Source organism: Solanum pennellii, chromosome 3 (assembly GCF_001406875.1).
Source record: "Solanum pennellii chromosome 3, SPENNV200".
Classification (NCBI taxonomy): domain Eukaryota; kingdom Viridiplantae; phylum Streptophyta; class Magnoliopsida; order Solanales; family Solanaceae; genus Solanum; species Solanum pennellii.
This window is the reverse complement of record NC_028639.1, coordinates 31,388,181-31,395,663: the sequence shown is the minus strand read 5'-3', so window position 1 is coordinate 31,395,663 and position 7,483 is coordinate 31,388,181. Positions and strand designations below refer to the sequence as shown.

The 7,483-nt window shown below is 36.5% G+C and overlaps 1 long non-coding RNA gene across 1 annotated transcript; it reads right to left on the bottom strand.

The window, feature by feature from the left end:
• Positions 1-2,633: 2,633 nt before the first annotated feature.
• Positions 2,634-6,654, bottom strand: LOC107012586. Its single transcript, XR_001456058.2, has 3 exons — positions 6,187-6,654; positions 3,480-5,479; positions 2,634-3,168 (listed from the first exon to the last, which is right to left on the bottom strand). It is a non-coding gene; the product is annotated as an uncharacterized LOC107012586 (long non-coding RNA).
• Between the last annotated feature and the right edge of the window lie 829 nt (positions 6,655-7,483).

The window sequence follows — 7,483 nt, the reverse complement described above, 5'->3', positions numbered from 1 at the left end:
TACCAACTCACCACTAACTTCCTCTACCACATCATCTCCTCTCATCTCATCTTCTACGCTAGACGGCATAGGTGGGTCAATGGTTTGCTTACCCCCTCGAGTAGTGACTGCCATACAATGTCCATCATTTTTCAGATTTTTGATGGTATTGCTAGGAAGAGTACCCGATTGGTGTGGATTCATAGTAGAAGACAATTGGTCCATTTGCAACGCAAGGTGCTTGATTGAGATTGCATGTGCATCCACTTTTTGCCCAATATTCGCTAAATCACCTCTCAACTCTTTGGCGTGCTCATCACTAGCATCAAACCTCCTCCTCATCTTCTGGAACATATCCTCAACTCGCGCCATACTACCTCCACCATCCCTAGGAGTAACTTCCCGATTTTGAGGTGGAACATAGGGCCTACTCCTATTGTTTCTGTTACCATAGTTACCCCGGTTGAAGTTGTGATCGCGGTTGTAGTTGCCATCTCGAACATAGTGACCTTCTCGGTTGTAATTCCCATAGTTACACCTTGATTCCCTCGACCTTGGTGCCAATTCTCCTGATTGGAGCCTTGGGCGTTCGGTCGGAAACCCCCCATCTGCTTATTCACTGCATAAGAGTCTTCCTCGTAGTAAAATTTATCTACCGGCGGTGGTGTCTTAGTCAAATAATTCAGCGCATTCACTTTCTCTGCAACCCCAGTGACATGTTTCAATACTAACCCAAGCGCAGTTCTCATTTGAGCCATATCTTCATGAATCTCATCTGTGGCCGGGTTGTGTGTAGCTTGCACTGCAAAAATATTTCTCCCAATGTACGACTTCCTAGTGCTCCAAGCCTTGTTGTTTCGAGAAATTTTCTCCAACTTCTCCGTGATCTCTGCATAAGTGCACTCACCATAACAACCACCCGCAATAGTATCAAGTATAGACTTATTGTTATCATCTTGCCCCCTATAGAAGTACTCTTTCAACGATTCATCATCAATGCGGTGGTTTGGGACACTTCTCAGAAATGAGGTGAACCTATCCCAAGAACTACTTACTGACTCCCCAGGCAATGCCACAAAGTTGTTTGTATATATATATATATATATTACCCTATCTTTGTTGTTAAATTTTTTAGAAACCGGGTAACATGTTGCTAGGAACACATCCCACAACTGCTCCCAAGTATAGATCGAATTATAAGGCAACTCAGTGAACAAAATTGCAGCCTCTCCCGTCAGTGAGAGAAGGAACACCCTTTATCCAATTATATCCATGTTCAAGTCCGGCCTTCCTATATAACTCTTGCACACCGACCTCAGTTTGGCGATGTGAGCATGTGGATCCTCAGATGGTAGCCCCGAAAAAAAAACCTCTAGCGATGAGCATCTGTATCAAGCTACTAGTTACCACGAATGAATGACCTTGTGGTAGAGGAGGTAGGACAGGAGGTCCATACGGATCGGCGATGTTAATATTGCCCCTATAATACTCTTGAGGCCGTGGGGCAGGAGGGTCTCCTCAGAGCGCCCTCATCAGGGTTTTCCATGATCACTTGGTTATGAGCATTAACCGGCGGAGGAAGTTGACGGTTGATCCCATCACCAATATTATCAGGATTGTTTGGCTCGTTCATTCTGTGGAGAGTGCGGTTCAGTTCTGGATCAAATGGAAGTATTGGTTCTCCTCGACTCCGTTTACTTGGCATACACTAGAGTTAGACTTGAAAGATAAAAAAACAAAGAAAAAAAGTAAAATCAGGAAATTATTGACTAATATTTGGTTATTGCGCTTAAAGTTAATATAAAAGCCACTTTCCCCAGCACCGGCACCAAAATTTGATACGGTCAAATTACACTTCCCTAAAGAAGTATAAGCGGTCGTATCAAGTAAAGAACCCAATTGTTAGGTAGGGGTCGATCTCACGAGGAAAATGGTTTAGACTTAACTTCAATCGATGATTACGTCTATTTAGTCAAGTCCTTTCTGAAAACAATTAATTAAAGGGGGAGTTTTGTGTAACAAAAATCTGTAATTGTTTCTAAGTAATACAAATAGCAAGTTTGTAACTTTGGTGTTTATCAAGTGATGAGAGAAACTAAGGTGTAAGTGTTCCCCATAGGTTCATAACGTGGTAATCCTAGCTATAACAATTCTTTCTTAGTGTCTTGGATGCAAAGTCGTAAGTTATGTATCCCTAATTCCTTGGTCCGGAAACTAGAGAATTTCACTCCGTACCTTGGTCTGGCTACATGTGTCTACTTTACTAAACCTTAACTTTACCTCATATTAGGCATCATATTCAATGTATAGCTAAGTTACTAATTTGTGCCAATTGAAACTAGCGTATACTAAAGCTATGTTGATAATTCTTTTCCTATCAACTACCTCCTTGGTCTGGCAAGTAGAAATAGGGCAAGTTCTAACGCTTGCACTCGTTAGGAAGACTTCTAAACGAAAGAATTATCAATACATGCAAGAAATTATTCTAGAATTGTTATTTAGCTAGTTTTACCTTGTTAATTACCCATGGTTCCCACAACCCTAGTTTTGGATTTAGTTACCCATGCTTAGAAAAACACAATTCATAGTTATTAAACAAGAATTCATGTACTTACTTTGACAAGTTTGAAGAAAATCCAGAAATAACACTTGAATTAACGAAAATATCTTAAGAATCGATTTCGAAAACTTGAAGTAATTCCCAAAATCCAAAGTTCAACTTCCAATAACAAGAGTATGAAAAATAATAAAAATTCTAACAAAAAATTCTAACCCCAAAAACGAGATTTTTAGTCCTATTTATAGTAATAAAGTCCTAAAATAAAAGGAGTTCTAAATAAGAAAATATCTGTCCAAAATGCATCTTCAGTTGACGACCCAACTAACGGTCCATCACTACCTCCGTCCGTCCACACTTAGAATCTTTTTCAGCCTCCACTTTTGCATCCTTTCTGTTACAATCGACGGACCAACAACATGGTCCGTCACTGGACTTACGAACTGTCGATCCTTCTGTAGACCCATACTTAGTCAGAATTCCTCGATTTGATTTCAGTAGCTTAAACCTCCAGTCGACGATCACCACTTACGGACCATCGATGGGTCGACGGGCCATCGATGGTTCCGTAGGTCATCACTTCTGCACTGATTTCAGCACAGTCTTCTGCATTTCTGTTTTGGTCAGTTTTCCTGCAAAGACAGATAATAATACATTAGAATTACTACAAAAAGGCCTTAGACACACACTAAACTTGAGAAAAAAGCATTGAAAGTACCGTCAAACCACGGTACATCAAAACCCATGTATGCAATGCATAGGTAAAGTCCCACCGACCTAAATTAAGTAGTATCCCTAAAGAATCCCTAGTTAGAGTTCATATGCTTATCTCATTTTATATTCTTCTTCACATGGACCCACACCACAAAAATACAATCACAACAAATACTCATATAATACATATAACTCCAAATTCACTACAAACTCAAGAGAAACTACTTACCTCAAGTTTGAATAGAAATAGGATGGAAAAGATGAGGATAAGGGGACATTATGTCGGCCTCAGCCTCCCATGTATCACTCTCAGCTAGATGGTTCCTCCATAAAACCTTTTCGGAAGCTACCTCTTCATTCCTCAATCTCTTTACTTGCCGGTTTGAAATCTCAACCAGAACCTTTTCATAAGAAAGGTCATAACCTTCTAATCCTTCTGAAGGAAGGATGGACACTGGATAACCTATGCATTTCTTGAGCATGGAATCATGGAATGCCTGGTGAAACGGAGCCAACTCATATGGGACTACATACCAGGGACTAAGTTTCCCCTTTTTGCTAAACCTCATTACCCTTTTTATGGATGAAATCTTCAAGTAGACTCAATCACCTACCTCAAATTCAAGATCCCTCCTTCTATTATGGGCATAAGACTTTTACTGACTTTGGGTCGTCTTCAACCTATCTCTAATAAGTCAGACTTTCTTAACGACCTCGTAAAATATTTTGGGACCGATAAGTGCAAACTCACCTACTTCAAACCACCCAATAGGAGACCTACATCTTCTCCCATAAAGTGCTTCAAATGGAGCCATGGAATTACTTGAGTGGTAGTTATTATTGTACGCAAAATCTATCAAAGGTAGATGATCATCCTAATTACCCTTGAAGTCAATAACAGATGCCCTCAACATGTCTTTTATGGTTTGGATGGTACATTCCGCTTGACCATCCGTTTGGGGATGAAATGCAGTACTAAGTTTCACTTTAGTACCAAGCCCATTTTTGAAAGCCTTCCAAAAGTGAGAAGTTAATTGAGTACCCCTATCCGAAATTATGGACAAGGGAACCCCATGCATCCTCAATATATCCTTAATATATATATTGGAATAGTCTTCCACCGAATATGAAGCTTTGATGGGAATAAAGTGGGCTGACTTGGTCATCCTATCTATGATGACTGTTTTACTTAAAATATGTGATAATAGAAATGAAAAACTGACTAAGTTTTGAAAAATTAATTAATGTTATGATTTTAAGAAAAATCAACTTTCCAAATTAACAGAGTCGCCACTTGATTTTTTAGTAAAAATTAAGAAAACTTACAATTATTTTAAAAAAATTTAAAACAGATAAAAATAGATTGAAAGATGGTTCAAATTTCAATATACATTCCGAGAAGGTGTTAGGCCCTCGGAATGCGTGTTAACTCGCGGTTGACCGACGATTTGACTAAAAATGACTTTTCAATGATTTTCAAATTTTTACTAAGTTAAGTAAATTCAAAATTTTTTATTTATTTTACTTAATTTATGATTCTAATATATTGAGGGGAAAAGAAATAGGGGGAATTTCTTAAAAGAAAATAATTCATAAGTATTGACAGGACAAATTAAAATAAAAAAAGAAGTAACAAAAAAATTAAAATTTGTGTTTTTGAATATAAAGAGAAATTATTATCTTGAAAATAAAATTAAATTAACCAAAATCAATCAAGTAATGTTAGTCATTATAATAACAAATAAATAGGGAGGAAAGAGGGAGATGTCAATTTTGGGCCATTGCCCAAATTCCTGCTAATGGACCTGCTGGAAATTTCCTTGGATTTTTGGCCTATATTCCTTCTTTTTCACACTTAAAATCTGTGTACACACCAAACGTATATGGATATACATGATACGTATTTTGACTCGTTTTCATGTATATTGGGATGTATGCTGAATGTACGCTGCCCATTTCAGACTTCCAGCACCTGTTTTGTCAGTTCAAACCTATATATAACAATTCTTTCCGTGTATACTTGTGTACACAATTGTCTACTTCATGTATACTACCTTCTTTTGGGCTTTTCTGAGACCTGCAAAATTAATTTCCAGCCTACATTTATCTACCTCAACTTGTACATCAGTTTTGCAGCTTGCCGAGGGGGCTGACTCGAAGGAAAAAGGGGATTTGGGACCTTTATGGCCCATCCGGAATATGAGGGAAGAAAATTGTAGTCGAAGAGGACTTGGGTGGTACCACATGCAACAAAAACGAAATAAATAAATTATCGAGGCTCAATTTCATCAAAGTCTAGCAAAGATGTGGTTTAAACAATCAAGTAGCATAACAAAATAGTATTAAGAGCAATGAAGGATCTCAAAATAAACAAGAAGTAACACTAAAACTTATCATTAACAAAGCCAACCCTTTAGTCTACTAAGCAACTTGTTTCAAATATAAAACATTTATTTCCATCATTTTCGATAGTAGAATACATAAGAAAAATGAAGAACCCACATTACAAACTTTGATTTGAAGACTACACTCATAGCATAAAAAAAGAATTTATAGCAGAATATGACAATTAATGATTTTAAGCATGCTTGAGTCTGTTCTTCAAGCTAAATACTATAGAAAAGTAAAATGATAGCCATAACACATGATATAAACATATTCACATAGAAGATATACATGAATACATCATAAGACTATTAAAATGGACCACTTGAACATCCTAATCCACTGATATGTTACAGTTGTAAAGGAACAATGCTTCAACTTCATTAAAATAACCAAAGAGAGACCACTGCACTAGCATATTAAGCATGATTCAGCTAAATGACTTCACTGTATAAGGAAAAATAAATGCACATTTAAATATTTGGATTTTCTAACCGAGATAAGTTCACACATAACATAACAATTAACGTAAGTGAAGAAGGAACTATTACCTTTTTCTGGGCAACTGAACCGAGACTGAATGATCAAAGACAGCAAGCTTCCACCACCAAAATGTAACTCCGAGAAGTTTGATAAAGAAAACAGAAGCGAACCAGTAAACAAAGGGAGTAAAATCTGGATTTTTCAATCTATTTTGAAACCTGTTTCCTAAGTATTCATATATAATGTATATGACTAATAATTTTCTCCACTTTTTCCATTTTCGTAACCTTCTCACTCTCTTTTTTTCCCTCCTTCACAAAGAGAAAAAATTTGAAGGTATTTGTAGAATTAAATTAGGGCAGAAAATAGGGAGAAAATTCGGAATGGAATTTCAACAAATTCAAATTCGAAATGGAGGATAAGGTTTCAAGCTAAGAACGAGTACCAATTTCCAATGGGAAAATGAAGGGAGTCATCCGATCTTGAACAAGGACAAGTGGGGCACCAAGATGATAACACCTGGAAAATGTGACAACGATCCTTTTACGGATATAGACACGCACGAGTGCTATGGAATGCTGGGCTGCAATTTGCAGCAGCTGGGCTACTAGTTCGCAATTTGGGTCGTTGGAATTGATGGATCGCGTTTCTAGACTAGGTTTTGTCGCATGAAAACGAAAAAGAAAGAGGTGGGCTTGTTTTCTTGCTGTGATGTATTGTTGATGGGGTTGGACTGATTTGGATATTTAAAGGTGGGTTGGATATTATATAAAGAGTGGGCTGAAAGTTGGGAATGATGAAGCAAAGCCCAAATTTAGTCTCAAATGGGTTTAAGGGATTGGGTAATGAATTTATATAAATTAATTAAAGAGCTTCATAATCTTAACGAAAATAAAATAACTATTTCATTATAAATTAATGAACCTTAAAATATAAATTATATTTAAACCACGCTAGTTGTCTAAATATTTTAATAAAACTAAAATCTTTTTGAGATGATTTTTGAATAAAAATAAAATATACTAATTATATGCACAATTATGTAATATATATATATATATATGTGTGTGTGTGTGTGTGTGTGTGTGTGTGTGTGTGTGTGTGTGTGTGTGTGTGTGTATATATATTATTTAAAAATTATAAAAAGTGACAGAGCTATTTAAAATAAACATAAAATTAAATTTTATAGAACTAATTATTCTAACGTTTGGGAATTAAGAACCTTGGTGATTAATTTATATTGTGGAGGGTCAAAATTTGGTGTCAACAACTGTCCCTCATTTAACTTGGATTGATGCAAAAAATTCGAGGAAAATGAAATTGACCAAGCCAATTTTGACTGACTACATATTCATCTTTAGGAAA